This window comes from Epinephelus moara, chromosome 2, assembly GCF_006386435.1.
Source record: "Epinephelus moara isolate mb chromosome 2, YSFRI_EMoa_1.0, whole genome shotgun sequence".
NCBI lineage: Eukaryota > Metazoa > Chordata > Actinopteri > Perciformes > Serranidae > Epinephelus > Epinephelus moara.
This window is the reverse complement of record NC_065507.1, coordinates 5,194,845-5,210,418: the sequence shown is the minus strand read 5'-3', so window position 1 is coordinate 5,210,418 and position 15,574 is coordinate 5,194,845. Positions and strand designations below refer to the sequence as shown.

General features: G+C 43.1%; 1 protein-coding gene across 2 annotated transcripts in view; it reads right to left on the bottom strand.

Moving 5' to 3' along the window:
* phldb1b (pleckstrin homology-like domain, family B, member 1b) overlaps positions 1 to 15,574 on the bottom strand; it is a 164,546-nt gene that overhangs the window by 147,891 nt on the left and 1,081 nt on the right. The window contains exon 1 of one of the 2 annotated variants that reach the window (XM_050066822.1): positions 4,068 to 4,354. The exons of the other annotated variant lie outside the window; for it this stretch is intronic. The gene's annotated coding sequence lies outside the window, so the exon portion shown is untranslated. Of the gene's footprint in view, positions 1 to 4,067; positions 4,355 to 15,574 lie in introns of those variants that run through there. 2 annotated transcript variants of the gene reach the window in all.

The window sequence follows — 15,574 nt, the reverse complement described above, 5'->3', positions numbered from 1 at the left end:
ATCTCGCCGTCCGACAAAGGCAGCCTATGAAAGCTGTACGGGGTGTTGCGCGACATCCTGTTCTTGCAATTCGGATAAGCACAAACACGAACCATTGTTTTCAATCGATGCAGTAAAACTCTCAACTGTAATCCGGGACAACCAGCGCCACTCTGAGCGGCGCTCTGCATGGCTCCTCTGTTTTCTTCCGGCAACACGCAAAGCTCTTGTGAGATGACGTCACACAGCCCACAGGAAGTGAAGGGTCAGGGAAACGCTTAGTATGCTATTTACAGAGATAGCACTGGCGATCTGAACCGGTCAGTGGTGAAAAAAAGCTCTTTTAATGCGCAAACTTATACGGGACGCATTTGCCCCCATATCTACCTCACGGCTGCCGGCTGCATCCGCCTCCCTCAATACTGAACCAATTTTAAAATGAGTGGTACCTATGAATCATACGCACACATACACATGGGGAAACAGGGCCCAGGTTGAAAAATACCGAAGTTATCCTTCCTTAATATTAAACAAGAGACCGTCTTGTGATGAGATCACTCTAGCTGCAATACAGCAATCTGCAACTGAAAGCAGAGAGTGGGGGGCTAATGGCTTTTCCCTGCTTCATACCCTCCTACTCCCTGTGTCACTGCTTGGACACATCCATGTTTGTCCAAACCATAGACTGCATAAATAATGGACGTAGTGACTGTGACGTCACTCTTTGGTTTGTGGACTGCCATTTAAAAGCCTTGAGTTCGGCATTTCGGCAGTAGCCATCTTGGTTTTTGGAGCCAGATTTTACTATATTTGGACGAGAGGGTGGAGCTGTGGAGGAGAGAGGGCTGGATCTGACCCACAGACTGTGGTGATGCCTCGCAGACATAACTTTGGGCCTTAATACAATGTAAACAGTTGAGATATAAAAAAAAAATCAACCCCTGTACAGTTGTCATGGGTCCAAAACAGTTTTTGTACCAGGCTGTTAAGTTGGGCATCGTAACATGAAGGTCTGTGGGGATTTTGGCGCCAGCCTCAAGTGGCCGTTTTTGGCACATTCTCACTGGCTTGATTTTTCAGCCTTGCAGGTTGTTGCTCAGTCCAAACACAGACAAACAGACATGCCAAAGTACAAAACAGCTTCTCTAAAGGTTCAAACAACTGTGCGTATCTGTCGGACACATTCTGCCACGATGACACACACACAGACTCACAATGTGAGAACAATACCAGCCGTCCCAGTGCTGTTGCAGCTGGTAAATATTGATTAGTGCAGCTTTAAAACGAACTGACTCAGCTCTGCATGTGATCCAACACGCTGGCCGGCCAAATGTCTCAGGCTTTACAGTGAGCAGGCTCCACCTGACAAGCTCGGCCAGACTGGTTGTGTCTGCTGCTGATAAGCAAAGGACACACTCAACTTCCAGAGGAGGAAACATCCACAAGATCCCACACAGGACAAAGACAATGGTAACTTTCTACTGACTGATCTGTGATGAAGGCAGTGGTAACAAACAGCAGGGTATTCATTAGGGTTGACAGTAAGATTTTAGCTGAGTGAATTCCAGAGGTGGAGGAAGTACTCAGATCCTTTACTTGAGTAAAAGTACCAATATCACGCTGTAAAAATACTTTGATACGAGTTAAAGTCCTGCACTCAAAACCTTACTGAAGTAAAAGTATGTAAGTATCATCAGCAAAACGTACTGAGAGTATAAAAAGTAAAAGAATTTTCAACAAGACATCGGGACATTTAGGTGACGTCTTTTCTGTCGTCAACACAAGGTAATACTAATGAGAGATGTGGACATTTAGAAGCCTTTATACTGTTAACAAAATCAGGTATGTTTAACAAAACATTGGGACATTTAACAGCCGTGTTTCTCGTGACAAAACCAGGTGTTTTTAACGAGATGTTGGGACATTTCGCAGCTTTTATTTAGTCAAAAAATTAGGTACTTTAAATGAGACTTTGAGACATTTAGCAGACGTTTTCCTGGGGACAAAATCAGGTATTTTAACGAGACATTGGGATGTTTAGTTTTTGTTATTGTGCTGACAAAATCAGGTATTTTCAATGAGGCGTTTTTTGGGGCCAAATCGGATCATTTTAAGGAGATGTTGGGACATTTAGCAGCCGTTTTTCTGGTGACAAAACCAGGAATTTTTAACAAGATGTCAGGACATTTCGCAGCTTTTATTTAGTCAAAAAATTAGGTACTTTAAATGAGACTTTGAGACATTTAGAAGATGTTTTTCTGGTGACAGAATCAGGTACTTTAAACGAGACATCAGGACATTTAACAGCCGTGTATCTGACAACATTTGATATTTTTAACAAGACATTGGGACATTTGGCAGACGTTCTGTCACTAAAACCAGGTATGTTTAATGATTCGTTGGGACATTTAGCAGACATTTTTCTGTCGACAAAATCAGGTATTTTTAACAAGACACTGGGATGTTTAGTTTCTGTTATTGTGTTGACAAAATGAGGTATTTTCAATGAGACGTTTCTTGGGGCCAAGCAGATAATTGTAACGAGATGTTGGGACATTTAGAAGACGTTTTTCTGGTGATAAAACCAGGTATTTTTAACAAGATGTCAGGACATTTCGCAGCTTTTATTTTGTCAAAAAATGAGGTACTTTAAATGAGACTTTGAGACATTTAGCAGACATTTTTCTGGTGACAAAATCAGGTATTTTAACGAGACATTGGGATGTTTAGTTTCTGTTATTGTGTTGACACAATCAGGTATTTTCAATGAGACATTTTTTGGGGCCAAATCAGATTATTTTAAGAAGATGGTGGGACATTTAGAAGACGTTTTTCTGGCGACAAAACCAGGATTTTTTAACGAGATGTTGGAACATTTGGCAGCCTTTATTTTGTCAAAAAATCAGGTACTTTAAACGAGACATCGGGACATTTAACAGCCGTGTATCAGACAACATTTGGTATTTTTAACGAGATGTTGGGACATTTGGCGGACGTTCTGTTAATAAAACCAGGTATGTTTAATGATTCGTTGGGACATTTAGCAGACATTTTTCTGGCGACAAAAAATTTTAACGAGATGTCGGGACATTTAGCAGATGTTCTATTAACAAAACCAGACATTTTTAACTAGGCGTCACAACATTTAACAGCCATGTTTCTCACAACAAAAGCAGATATTTGAACCAAAAAACAAACTAACAAAAATCTTAATTCGAATGGGAACTAGTAACTAAAGCTGTCAAATAAATGTCTCTAAGATGTGGTGGAGTAGAGGTAGACAGTGGCATAAAATGGAAACACTAAATTACAGTCTCAGAACCTCACATTTGTACTTAAGTAAAGTTCATCACGTTCCACTGCTGGTGCATTCTTGGATTATCATAGTAAAAACATACAACACATATGTGGGTACTCCAACCATGGAGAACTGCCAATCAAAGCTACAAACCATGAAGCTCATGAAAACACTTTGGGATATACGTCATTGAGTCACTGATAGTCGTGCTCATGCTTATCATACTGTGTCAAACCACTGGAAAAGTCACAAACTGTCACTCAAACTTGGGAAAAAAACAAATACAATAATATAAGTAAATTCTATTATCCAAGCCCTTCTTGTACGTCATGCGCCACCACTGTAATGACATCAAAACTTAAAGATAACTTTCAAATCTGTAACAATGTTAAGATATTATCGGTCATAAATGTATCACAGAAACTCCTTTTGTTGCTTTTAACCAGATTATTTGGAGATTTTGTGACATTTGGTTCTTTCTGACATCATACATGGCTTCTAAACTGCAAGTGCATGAGGTTAATATAATTACAGCAACATATCAGAAGTATAATTTGCAATTCAGGACATAAAAGCTCTTCACTGCTTTGAAATCTGACTGCACTCTAACCACAAAAAAGGAAAGAGAAGAAGATGTTACAGCAGCTTTGTGATCAAACCTGCCAACTGACAGACACCTGCACACGCACACACACACTCACGCACACACACATTCACAAACAGCATCTTTAACTCTGTGTGGAAACAGCCGTCGGCCTTTTATCTTAAATCTGTGAAGCTTCTACTTTACCTGACGGAGTGGTGGGCGTGTGTGTTGGGTGGGGCGGTCCAGTAACACCACAGGACTACACAAACACACTGCTGCTGCTCATAAAGTCAGAACGGGAGCGTGAGCTGCTGCTGCTGCTGTCACCAAACTCCAAAACACAAAGACAGAGACAAAAGTCTGACTGTGATCCCAAAGAGGAAGCTCCTTTCTTTGTTGTGTCCTCTCTCTGCTGCCGTCAGGGTCTCTCACTCACTGCCTCTCCTCAACACACACACACACACATACACACACACTGTCTCTCGCTGTCATAACACACACTGGGCTAAAGCCATGTGGCTGCTGACACACACACTGTCTGGCTGCTGCTGGTCCCCTCCCTCTCACTCTCTCTTGACTCACATGCTCACACTCTCTCTCTCACACACACACACACACACACACCCTGTCTCTCTCCGGGCTTTCCTGTCCGGTCAGCCTCGCCCCCAACAGGCGGACACAAGGCGCTCATTCTTTTGGATAAAGAAATGCAGTGTTGTTCATGAAAACCTGCAGAAATGTTCACCGGACTCGAAGGTAAACAAGGTGGTGAAAGAGAGTGGAGCACAGTGAGGGGGCAGCCGGCCATTTATTCTCTCACACTGGATCTACTGTTACTCTGAGACACATGTTCACCTCTCAGTGCCGAGTGTGCTCTACACAGCTCTAATCTAATTAATGTGCTTCAGGTTATTCTCCTGAACGACGTAAAGACATATTTGAATTTAGTGTTAAACTCTTCAACTGTCTGCACAGACAAAGACCGCTAGGGACAAAATTATACCACAACGCAGGTAGTAATGCAAGCTAACAGCACAACAGAACAACTTTTCATGCCGCTATCCCCGCTGGAGAAACATGGATGGATCATAGAAATCACTCACATTTGGTGCCTGAATGAGCAACTGAAACAGCAACTGCTTGCTACAAACACCCATGTTTGGTACCTAAAAAGCCGCTGGAAAAACAGTGACCGGTCACAACAAAACACCCAATTTGGTGCCTAAAACGCTGCATGAAAACAAGGACAGGTCACTACAAAATACCCATGTTTGGTGCCTAAAAGCCACTGGAAAAACAGTGATCAGTCACCACTAAGACCCTGGATCTGGTGCCTAAAAAACTGCTTGAATACTAAGACTGGTCACTACAAAACACCCACTTTTGGTGTTTAAAAAGCCACTGGAAAAACAGTGACAGGTTGCTACAAATCACCCACATTTGGTGCCTATAAATTTGCTGGAAAAAGCGATGGGTCACTACAAAACACCCACATATGATGCCTAAAAAGCCATTAAAAAACAGCAACAGGTCAGTACAGAAAATGCATAGTTGGTGCCTAAAAAGCTGCTGGAAAAACAGACAGGTTGCTACAAAACCCCAATATTTAGTTTTCTTAAAAGCCGCTTGTAAAACAGTGACAGGTTGCTATGAAACACCCACGTCTGGTGCCTAAAAAGCAGCTGGAAGCACAGCAATGACTCTCTTGATAATCAGTTTTGTTTGGCAGGCGTCTCGCCTAAGTGACAGCCCATCCACCATCCCCTGCACCTCACTTTGACAAAGTCAGCTCATTTACTACGTCACTTTAGAAACGATTTTATGAAACCTGCAAATGCAACATATTTGTGGTTTGCAGGAACGTACAATGCCAGCATTTCTTTCGGTGACTAGGCTCTCCTAATACAATGAGACCAAATCAGTAACAACACACAACCATCAGTGAGATCAATAAAAGGTTCAAATCAATAGAAACAAAGGGAAATCAAAGAGTGTGCCGAACACGCACAGACAGATGACTTCTTCTTCTTCGCTTCTGTGTGAACCTGCTCTGTACTTTTATGATTCTGTCGCACTTTAAATGGAGGACCACACATATGTTTTGCCCCGTAAGAGGGAAACCACGCCACCAAATAAAAGAAAAAGATCAGATAAGCGAGGACAGGACAAAACGTGAGTGAATATCGGCGTTGCTTATTCCAGGTGGAAAGAACTCCTGAAGGAGAAGGATTTCACAAGGGATGCGGAGGTTGCCTGCTTTCTGCTAGACAGGTAATTCAATCTGATATTTTAAAATCATTTTGGCTTCATGTTTGCAACTACTTTTCCCTCTCGTCTAAGTTCGAGTGACGGCTACGTTTACGTGCTAACGTTATCCTAGCCTTGGCTAACGTTATCCCAGAGCTACAGCTAAATGGTTAGCCTAGCCTACAGCCTAATCTGTTGATTCCTCTCGCGCTGCTGCGAAGGCTGCCACCCTCTCCTCCTCCTCTTCCCTCTGGGTAGCCGAGACACACCTCTTCGCCTGGCCGTTCCTGCACCGCCTCTACCCCCTCGCCCCCTTCCTCTCCCTGGTCTTCCTCCTCTCCCTCTCCCTCTTCCTCATCTCCCTGTGTCCTGTGGAAGAACACTCTGGAAACGCATATATTATAATCGTACCAACCTATATTTGCCGCACTGTGCCGTGACTATCACATAAAACGTGTTATTTTAGCATTACTGTGCTAATGTTTGCTCGTGTCGCCAAAACAATTAGAGATAAAACACTCCTAACATGTATCTCACAGATAACCTGTATCTCACTGGTAAGCTATAACATATCGTAACATGGTTTAGATTCCTAAATAAATATTCACCTCGTCGCTAGATACTCATGAAAAACTCATAAAACTCTGCTGTCTGCGCAAGGCTTTTTGTCCTACGAGGCCACCGTCACTTACCCGACGGGAGGGGTGAGTGAGCGCGAGTGAGCGCTGCAATCTAGAATTTGACCGCTGATGTCACTGTTACTCACCATTTTTACACACTGAGGCTTTAAGGAAAAACCAACCTAAAGTGACCTGTAAGGTGTTGGTACACCACATAGATATTCAAGTCTACTTCAAGGGAAGAAAGCATTCTTCCAAAAGATATTTCCTTCATTTGGGGTTTGGATGATGGTGGTGGAGAGAAGTGCCGAACACATCACTCTAAAATTGCCCAGTTGGATTAAGATTCGTTGACTGTGAAGGATATTACATGTGATTTTTATCATTTCCATACTCATCCAATTAAATTAATGGACTCCTTGTGTCCTGTATGAAAGAATCTGCGTCTGTCTTTGTCCACTTTGTTATGTTTATTCTTTTAATTCGCCACATGTCTGTTGGTCGTCACTGGACTGAGTAGTGCTGACAAGAGAGTAGGAACTGCAGGATGGTGCATATTCATCGTTGAGTCCTGACTTGGCAAACTGACAGCATGCCACAGAAAATCAGTTCTGGGTTGTTCCCACATGTTGTTGCCAGAGAACATGTACAGGTTTTGATGCATGGAGGTCAGCAGAGACAGAGATATGTTGCAGCTCCCAGATGGTGGACGTTGTACTAACTGGCCCGCTCTGCCCTGACAGTGACCACTGTGCCGGCTCTACTGGAGCAAGTCTTCATAAATGGAAAACAAATGTCCAGACGGAGTCACAAACAAGACTGAGGTCACACAAATATGGACGTGTCCACCCACAACGTACCAGAACATACTCTGGCGTCTGAGCCATGTTTGTTGTGGTGCAGAGTTATGCTTGCACAGAAATGAAATAATTCTGTAAGGCTATAACATTTTTTACACAGCTTGAAATAGAGTCACAGTAAAGCTATGTTTCTGTTTTTCTCTGTGACAGTACAGCTGTGGAGAGCTGAACCAGTGCAGACTGACACCAGTGCTGAATAGCTGGTGGTTCCTCTCTGACCAAACTGGTCATCAACCTAGCGTCTCCACTGTGATATCACTGAGCCCACATTCCAGCTGAAACCACTGAGCATCTGTTTGAATCTATTGTTCAGCACATGCCTCCATTTCCTGGTCTGGAAAAGCTTCATATTGAATTATATGACAAACTGCACATGCCTGACATTCCTGTACGGCTGGGTGGGATTTATCAAGATTTATATGAAGTACACTCATGATATGTCGGCCTAAATAACACAGCTGCACTGTGACAGAGAAAAACAACCCAACCAAACTGGCTGAGGCGTCTTCAACCTGTTTATCCAAATGAAACTCTGATGCTGGTTGCGGCAGCTGGTGGGAAACCTTCTCTGCAGACACTGAGAGTTGCACACAACATAACTGCTGTAATATATCAGTGTGGGATGATAGGAGTGTTAATCACCACTGAGCGGCTTTCAGAACTCCTCTTCTTGCTCATTCCCAATTTACCTCCCACCATGACCACCTACCCACATTTTTAACTGCTCAGCAATGTTACAACAACGCATGATGGTCTGTTCTCAAGCATATCGCTTTGTACTCCTTCTTAACTAGAACCATTGTGATGGCTGTAAGCAGCTAACTCACACTTCTCTACTGGAAAGAAACATAATTTTGCTTCTTACTGTTTGTGCTGTTTAATGTAGCACACAGTTATCAGAGCTATTTTGCTTGCTCGGTCCAGACTCATATAAAAACTGACATCTACAATATCAGGGAAACTCAGACTCTGCTCAAAATTCATCCAAACTGTTTATTCTACACAAACCTCCTGCAGCTACTGTTTGGGTTATCTGTACAGTTTCTGTACATGTTCTGACCTGTTAATTTAATGCATTGAATATAACATGAAATATCTACAAAATGTCACTGACTCAATGATAGAAAAAACATTTTGGGTTCCACTGCTTTGACTCTCTGCAGACTGGTGTGGCTGGTGAACAGTGAACACATCACATCCCAGGATTTGGACTTATGGAGGCTCGAAATGAAAACTTGACACAATTCTCTGCCTGAGCTGAATATGTGAGAGACTGCCTTGAGGAGTTTTAAATGTGGAGTCAGCAGTTCTGGGGAAAGATAGTTAATATTGCACTGTGGAGCTCAGCATGCGCCACATTTACCATCCCTCTCACTTCCTGCTTTTCTCTTCTTAAGTGTCTTCATTCACTGTCAAGGCAGCTCCCTCGCTCTGACATAGCTCCATTTAATGCATGTATAGGCCCTGTTTGCTCGTGTGTGTATTTTGGGCCTGTGTGTATATGACATATGACATGTGTGTATGATTAATAAAGTATATCTTCTTTCTTTCTTCTTCATCCGCGGCCTCTCCACTGTCCTGTGCATGAAAAAAACGCCCTTTGTTGCTGGTTTAATAGCGATGTGTGTCTCTGTCCAGGTCACTTTAGCCACGTTTCCTCCACACACTTCAAGTACAGTACCTTTGGAACCAACAGTAGCCCTTCAGACATGGTACCTAGACCCTCGGTCTGTTCAGACAGTCCTCTTAAATGTGGGCGGGGTTGTTGTCACTCACTGCTCCGTCCAGCACTGGTCTGCACCTGGTTTATCGTCCACAGAACGAGGCTGCACGCCCACATTTTCAGAACAAAATAGAACAGGCTGCAGTGAGAGTCTCTCTCCATGGGATATTTAAAAATAGCAGCTTTGTGCATTTAGTCCTTCTCAGGCAAGCTCAGGGGTTTAGTGTTGCTGTAGCGCACAGGAAGTGAGGATTAGAATATATGACCTTCAAATAATCTGGTCGAAATTAATATGTATAAACACTTGAAGATCCACTCATCACTAAAACTGTCTGTCATCCAAGAGAGACAATACAAACTAAAGTGATGGTCAAAGTTGTCACAGTGAAATTTAAGGAGTGCTGATGGATTCACGTCATCAACTCATGCATTGAGTAACATTACAAGTTAACGTTCCACCTTAAAAGTTGCCGGCAGTCGGCCCAGTGAATGAAGTTATTTTTTCTCAGACTCCAGCTGCTGTGAGAGGCAGCAAAACATCCTTTCATTTTATAGTTACAGTTTACTAATAAAACTCTCCACAGTATGAACAGTGGTTACATGAGCCTCAAAACCAGCCACAACTCAGCCCTGAGCAGAGTGACCGTCCTCTACTGACCAATCAGACTGCAGTGTTCACAGCTCCACCTTTTAGTACCAGTGTGCTAGGTACCCCAACAGAGGGGGGACCAAAAGTGGGGACGGTACGGAACAGTTCTGTTGGTACCATCCACAAAAAAGCGTACCAAACTGCTCAGTGGAAACAGGGCTTTAGTTTCCCTTTCACAGAGCCAGAGCTGTGTATGAACACACACAGCTAGAGGACCACCAATAGATACTTGCTGAATGTGACAGAAAGTGTATCAGATAAGAGTCGCTGACTGCACCTTTAAAGTGCAGTGAACATACAAAGAGAAGCGACAAGTGCTTATAAGATCGTCTTTAACGTGTCCTGTTCAGCATCTGTCTGGATGCAGCGATGACACGGCACTGAGCCTCATATCCGTGTTGTTGCAGCAGTAAAAAGGCCCCAGACGTGCAGTTGCAGTCACATGGCACGGACGAGCCTCCAGGTGAAAACAAATCACTGGGGGTCAAAGGCAAATCTGTCTTTTATGTGAAAACACACACACACACACACACACACACCCTCACACTTAGCCTAAACAGACGTCAGAGACAGTAAAAGCTCTCTCTGCTTTCATCTTTAATGAAAAGCATATTTGGTTCTGCTCCCCTCCTCCCCTGCACCACACCAGCACCCACGCACCCATTCAAATCCTAACGCCTTTATAGAAACATACAGCGCAGCGCTGCAGGGCTGAGCTGAGGGAAGCGCTCATTATGAACATCAAAGGCCTCGATGGGCGCTGACTTGATCCTTTGAGATGATTGGAGTATCTCACTCAGGGAACAAAAAGCTTGGACGTATCTGCGCGGGATGGAAATTCAATTACCAAGCGATTCAGGGCCGGCGGAGGGGGAGGAATGTAAAGATTTGAAGGAAATGGGTCATCTCCTTTTTTTTTTTTTTTTTTGGCAGGATGTGTTTGCAGTTGATGGGTGGTGGATCAGACTCCCACGTGTTGCCCCTGACGCCCAGGGCCATACTCTAGGAAGCTGCAGCTCTGTTGTGGCCCTTCAATGTGCCACCAGAGAGATGCTGTATTGAACAACACTATCGCTGAGTGACTGAGTATTCCTACAATAACTTCCATGTCAATCTTCATGTCATGCTCCATCTTTCAACGCTGAAATGTTGTTCCCGTTTTTGACAATAGCCAGCAGTGGTTTATGTAGACAAAAGTCTGGGAGTGCTGCTGTTCTGAGGGATTACTGAGAGTTTAGCTTCAGGCATCGTTTCTTTATGATGGTGTCTGAGAGAGGGAGGGAAGGGAAGCAGCAGAACACTAGTGCCATCTAGTGCTGCTCCTGCAACACTGACGGCAGCTGCACACATATTAACCATGATCGGAATCAGTTAGATACATACTATACCTCTGCTTCTTCTTCTTCTACTGAGTTTTTAATCTGGTTGTCACACTTTTTACTCTTGTGTGAATTGCTCATCATCAAAACATCTTTCAGTGGTCATTCCTACATTAAATGAAAGCTTAAGGTCTTAGCTTGAAATAGGTATCCCTCCATCCATCCATATATCCATCTATTTTCATCTGCCTATCCAGGGCTGTGTTTAGTCATGTAGACATGGTGAAGACGAGCTGCTGAAGTTCAAACGGAGCATCAGAATGATGAAGAAAGGTGATTGAAGTGACTTTGAACGTGGCATGGTTGTTGGTGCCAGACGGGCTGCTCTGAGTATTTACTGGGATTTTCAGCACAACCATCTCTAGGGTTTACAGAGGATGGTCCCAACAAGAGAAAATATCCAGTGAGCCAAAATGCCTTGTTGATGCCAGAGGTCAGAGGAGAATGGCCAGACTGCTTCAAGATGATAGAAAGGCAACAGGAAGTCAAATAAGCACTGGTTCCAACCAAGGTGTGCAGAAGACCATCTCTGAAGCAACAACACCTTGTCCAACCTTGAAGCAGATGGGCTACAGCAGCAGAAGACCACACCAGGTGCCACTCCTGTCAGCTAACAACAGGAAACTGAGGCTACAATTCACACGGGTTTTCTCACCAAAACTGGACAATAGAAGATTGGAAAAACCACATTCAGATGGAAGCATGGATCCATCCTGCCTTGTATCAACGCTTCAGGCTGCTGCTGGTGGTGTAATGGTGTGGGGGAGATTTTCTTAGTACCAACTGAGCATGGTTTAAACACCACAGCCTACCTGAGTATTGTTGCTGAGCGTGTCCATCCCTTCATGACCACAGTGTACCCATCTTATGCGTAGTAGTTTTCCACCTGATTGAGAGGCCTTAGTGTGCAGCCACAATACCGAGTTGGGAGAACCACGCCCACGCACAAAACTGGATCTGTGCTCCAGTTTGGAAACAAATTAAAGGTAATATCATTTGAACTGGTCACCTTTAATAAAGTGAACTGAGGCTGGGTGTTGAGGACGGGGTGGTGGACAGAATGTAGCGGGACAGTGTGAAGAGAGGAGTAAACAAAAAGCTGCTGAGGACAGTTTGATGGTCAGCTGGTCTGCTGCTGTTTGAACGCTCACACAGGAAATTCCACACATGGATATAGAATTCACCCAGTATCCTGTCTGTCTGTCTGTCTGTCTGTCTGTCTGTGCTTTTAACACAGACGAGTCAGAAAGTAGCAGCTCCATTTTGTTTTAAAATGATTCTCTAAATCTATTTTTTTTTTCAATGTGTTGGGCATTTCTTACCATGTTGCTTTTTTCCCATGTTTTGTGAAAGGAATCGCAGCGGTGTGCTCAGGGTTCAAAGATTTAAATACTTGCGAAAGGCGTCTGAATGCAGCACAAGAAACGTGATGTCGCTCCAGGTTTCAAAACATCTACAGCAGTAAAATGCAACACACACATTAATGTAGCAGTGATATTAATCCAAAAACGTCAGATTTACTTCAGCAGGAATTTGAACGCAGGACTTTTAGTGGTAGCGGTTAACTAAGGTATCTAAATACTTCCACCACCAGGAACCTGCATCATCTCACCAGGTCTACTGATCTACTGACAAAACCTCCACTTTTGTTGACTTTCTTTCACTCTCACTTTCAGAGCTCCCGCCCCTCCTCCTCTTCCTCACTCTCTCTGACACACTGCTCGGGAAAAGTGTCACCTCTCAGTGCTCAGTGAGAACAGCTGGCACTAACAGGTGAGAGTGTAAATGACATGAAATAACATGCTCAGTTGATGACCCCTCTGATCTGTCTCATTTACCGTGGGATCTGAACCAAGCAGCAACTCAGAGGATGAAAAATGAAGCCATCGTGGAAGTGCCAAAAACTGCAGTTCCTCTAATGGCCACTTGAGGCTGGCTCCAAAACAGAGTCAATCCCCACAGACCGTCATCTAAACATGCCCAACTTTACAGCAGGAATAAACATGTTTACAGCCAGTTTTGGTCTCTATAGCTAATTATAACATTCATGACAGCTGTATGGGGGCGAATTTTTATATAACTCACCCACTTACATTTTATTAAGGCGTCCCTACAGTCTGTGAGTCACATCCGCCCCTCGCTCCTCCAAAGCACCAGCCTCTCATCCAAATGTGGTCACTTCTGGCTCCAAAAAACCAAGATGGTGATGGCCAAAATGCCGAAATCGAGGCTTTAAGACAAGAGTCCTCAAACCAATGGGTGATGCCAGGATAGCTAGGTCCATTATTAACACAGTCTGTGATCTAAACTCACAGTACGCCACAGTAACTTTCTGCCAGCTGTGACAGTAACGACATGATCGCTGCTATATTAAAACTAGAATTAGCAACTTTAATACAAAAAACTTTTTGTCATATTTGCTGAAACTGTCACAACATCCACGCAGTGGTACATCACACAGATAATCTGTGAAAAAAAATCATGTTCATAGTGCTCCTAATGGCATAGAGCTCGTAAGTCACGCCCCTTCCGGTAGATTCCCATCGGACCTCTAGGCTCGGAAAATATGAATGGGAGTCAATGGAGAGAAAATGATTATTTTCTGGTCCCAGTCATTAAATGCCTTGGATTACACAAATGTTTTGTGTGGGTCTAAATAATATTTTTTTCATGTTAAGAGTTTGACAGTTTATTGTATGATTCTTCAGTTAAAGGCTGTGGAAACAACGTAATGAGAAAGACTACATGTCGCCTATGTGACGTCACGTCATCACACTTTCCCTCCACTTCTCAACTCACAGTGCTGCTGCTGCGTCTTCTGCCACGATCTACGGAGCCATCAGATCAAGATGCCGGTGTGTTTCGTACCCGATAGTCACCATTCCAACAAGAACGGCTGTTCTTTCTTTCGATTCCCGTCTGATGTTAAAACTTGGAAGAAGGCGGTGAAGTGTACCAGAGACACAGCCATGTTCCAAGTGCGAGTGGTGACGTATATCATACGCGTCGAGAGCAGCGAAGAGCTGTAGTCCACAAAGCGCTCTCACACAAAACCTAACAGTATCAAACTTCTTCCCGCTAAATTGTAGCCTTCTTTGCACGAAAAAATATATTAAAAATTCACAAACAACGCGTGAAATTCATGGCACAATTCAAACGGGACCAGAAAATAATTTTCATCTAGCCATTGAAATACATTATGAGAAATCGATGTTTAAAGTCCCTTGTACCGGAAACAGAAACACGCAACTTACGAGCTCTATAAGCTAGAATCTACTGTGTCTGACCGAATACAGCCAATCAGAGCTGAGGAGTCACTAAGTCATGTCTGAGTTGCTTTGTTCTGTGTTGTTTGTAAAACATGTAATAAATATATTCTTAAAAAAAAACTAATCAAGATTCTTTTACTGTGTTGACTTTTTCTCACCTCAAATGTTTTCAGAAGCTTTTAGTGCACTGTTTAGCTGTAAGATGAGAAGTTTTGCTCCGGCCAGTGGACACTGCTTTGCTCAAAAATGCACCATCATTACTGCTTTAACGTCTCTAAAGCACTTTGTAACTTATTGTAAAAGGCACGACGTTGGATTAACACAACACCTAAAGAGGCAAAGATTCAAAGATGTGCAAACTGATGATAAAGACACAGAGATATAGATATAATAAATAATATCTTCCTGAGACCCCGTGTCCTCATATGAGGACATCACATTTTGGGTTTACTGGACCTTATACTTCATTCTGCTTAACTCAGACCTGTTGTCCTCGTTCTTGGACACTTTTTGTGCCACCTAGTGGTAGTAAGAGCACAATACACTAATCCATGTAAAAACAAGATGGCAGCCATCTCTGCCAAGTCAGTCTGCAGCCGATCCCGACACAAAAGTGGACAAGGTTCAAAACCTGATCACATTTTATGATTGAAACTTGTTTATTTATGATTAATAATGTTTGTAATTTGACACGGCAACAAATTTGACTAATTTTAGCAACAGTAACAAGCTGAGACGCTGTTAATTAGGAAGCACTCGTTTGAAAACCTTGGGGATTTATTATCGTTGACAATGTTTAGTTTTTTTATACTTATCAGGTCCTACTGATCCCAAATAGCTCAGAGAAATTGAAAATGCATATCAAACAACAGTTCAGGTCTCAGGAGAATAATAAGATAATATCAGATGACAGTAGTTGTCTGTCTCATATCTGCATCAGCGACAACAGTAAATCTTTAAAGTT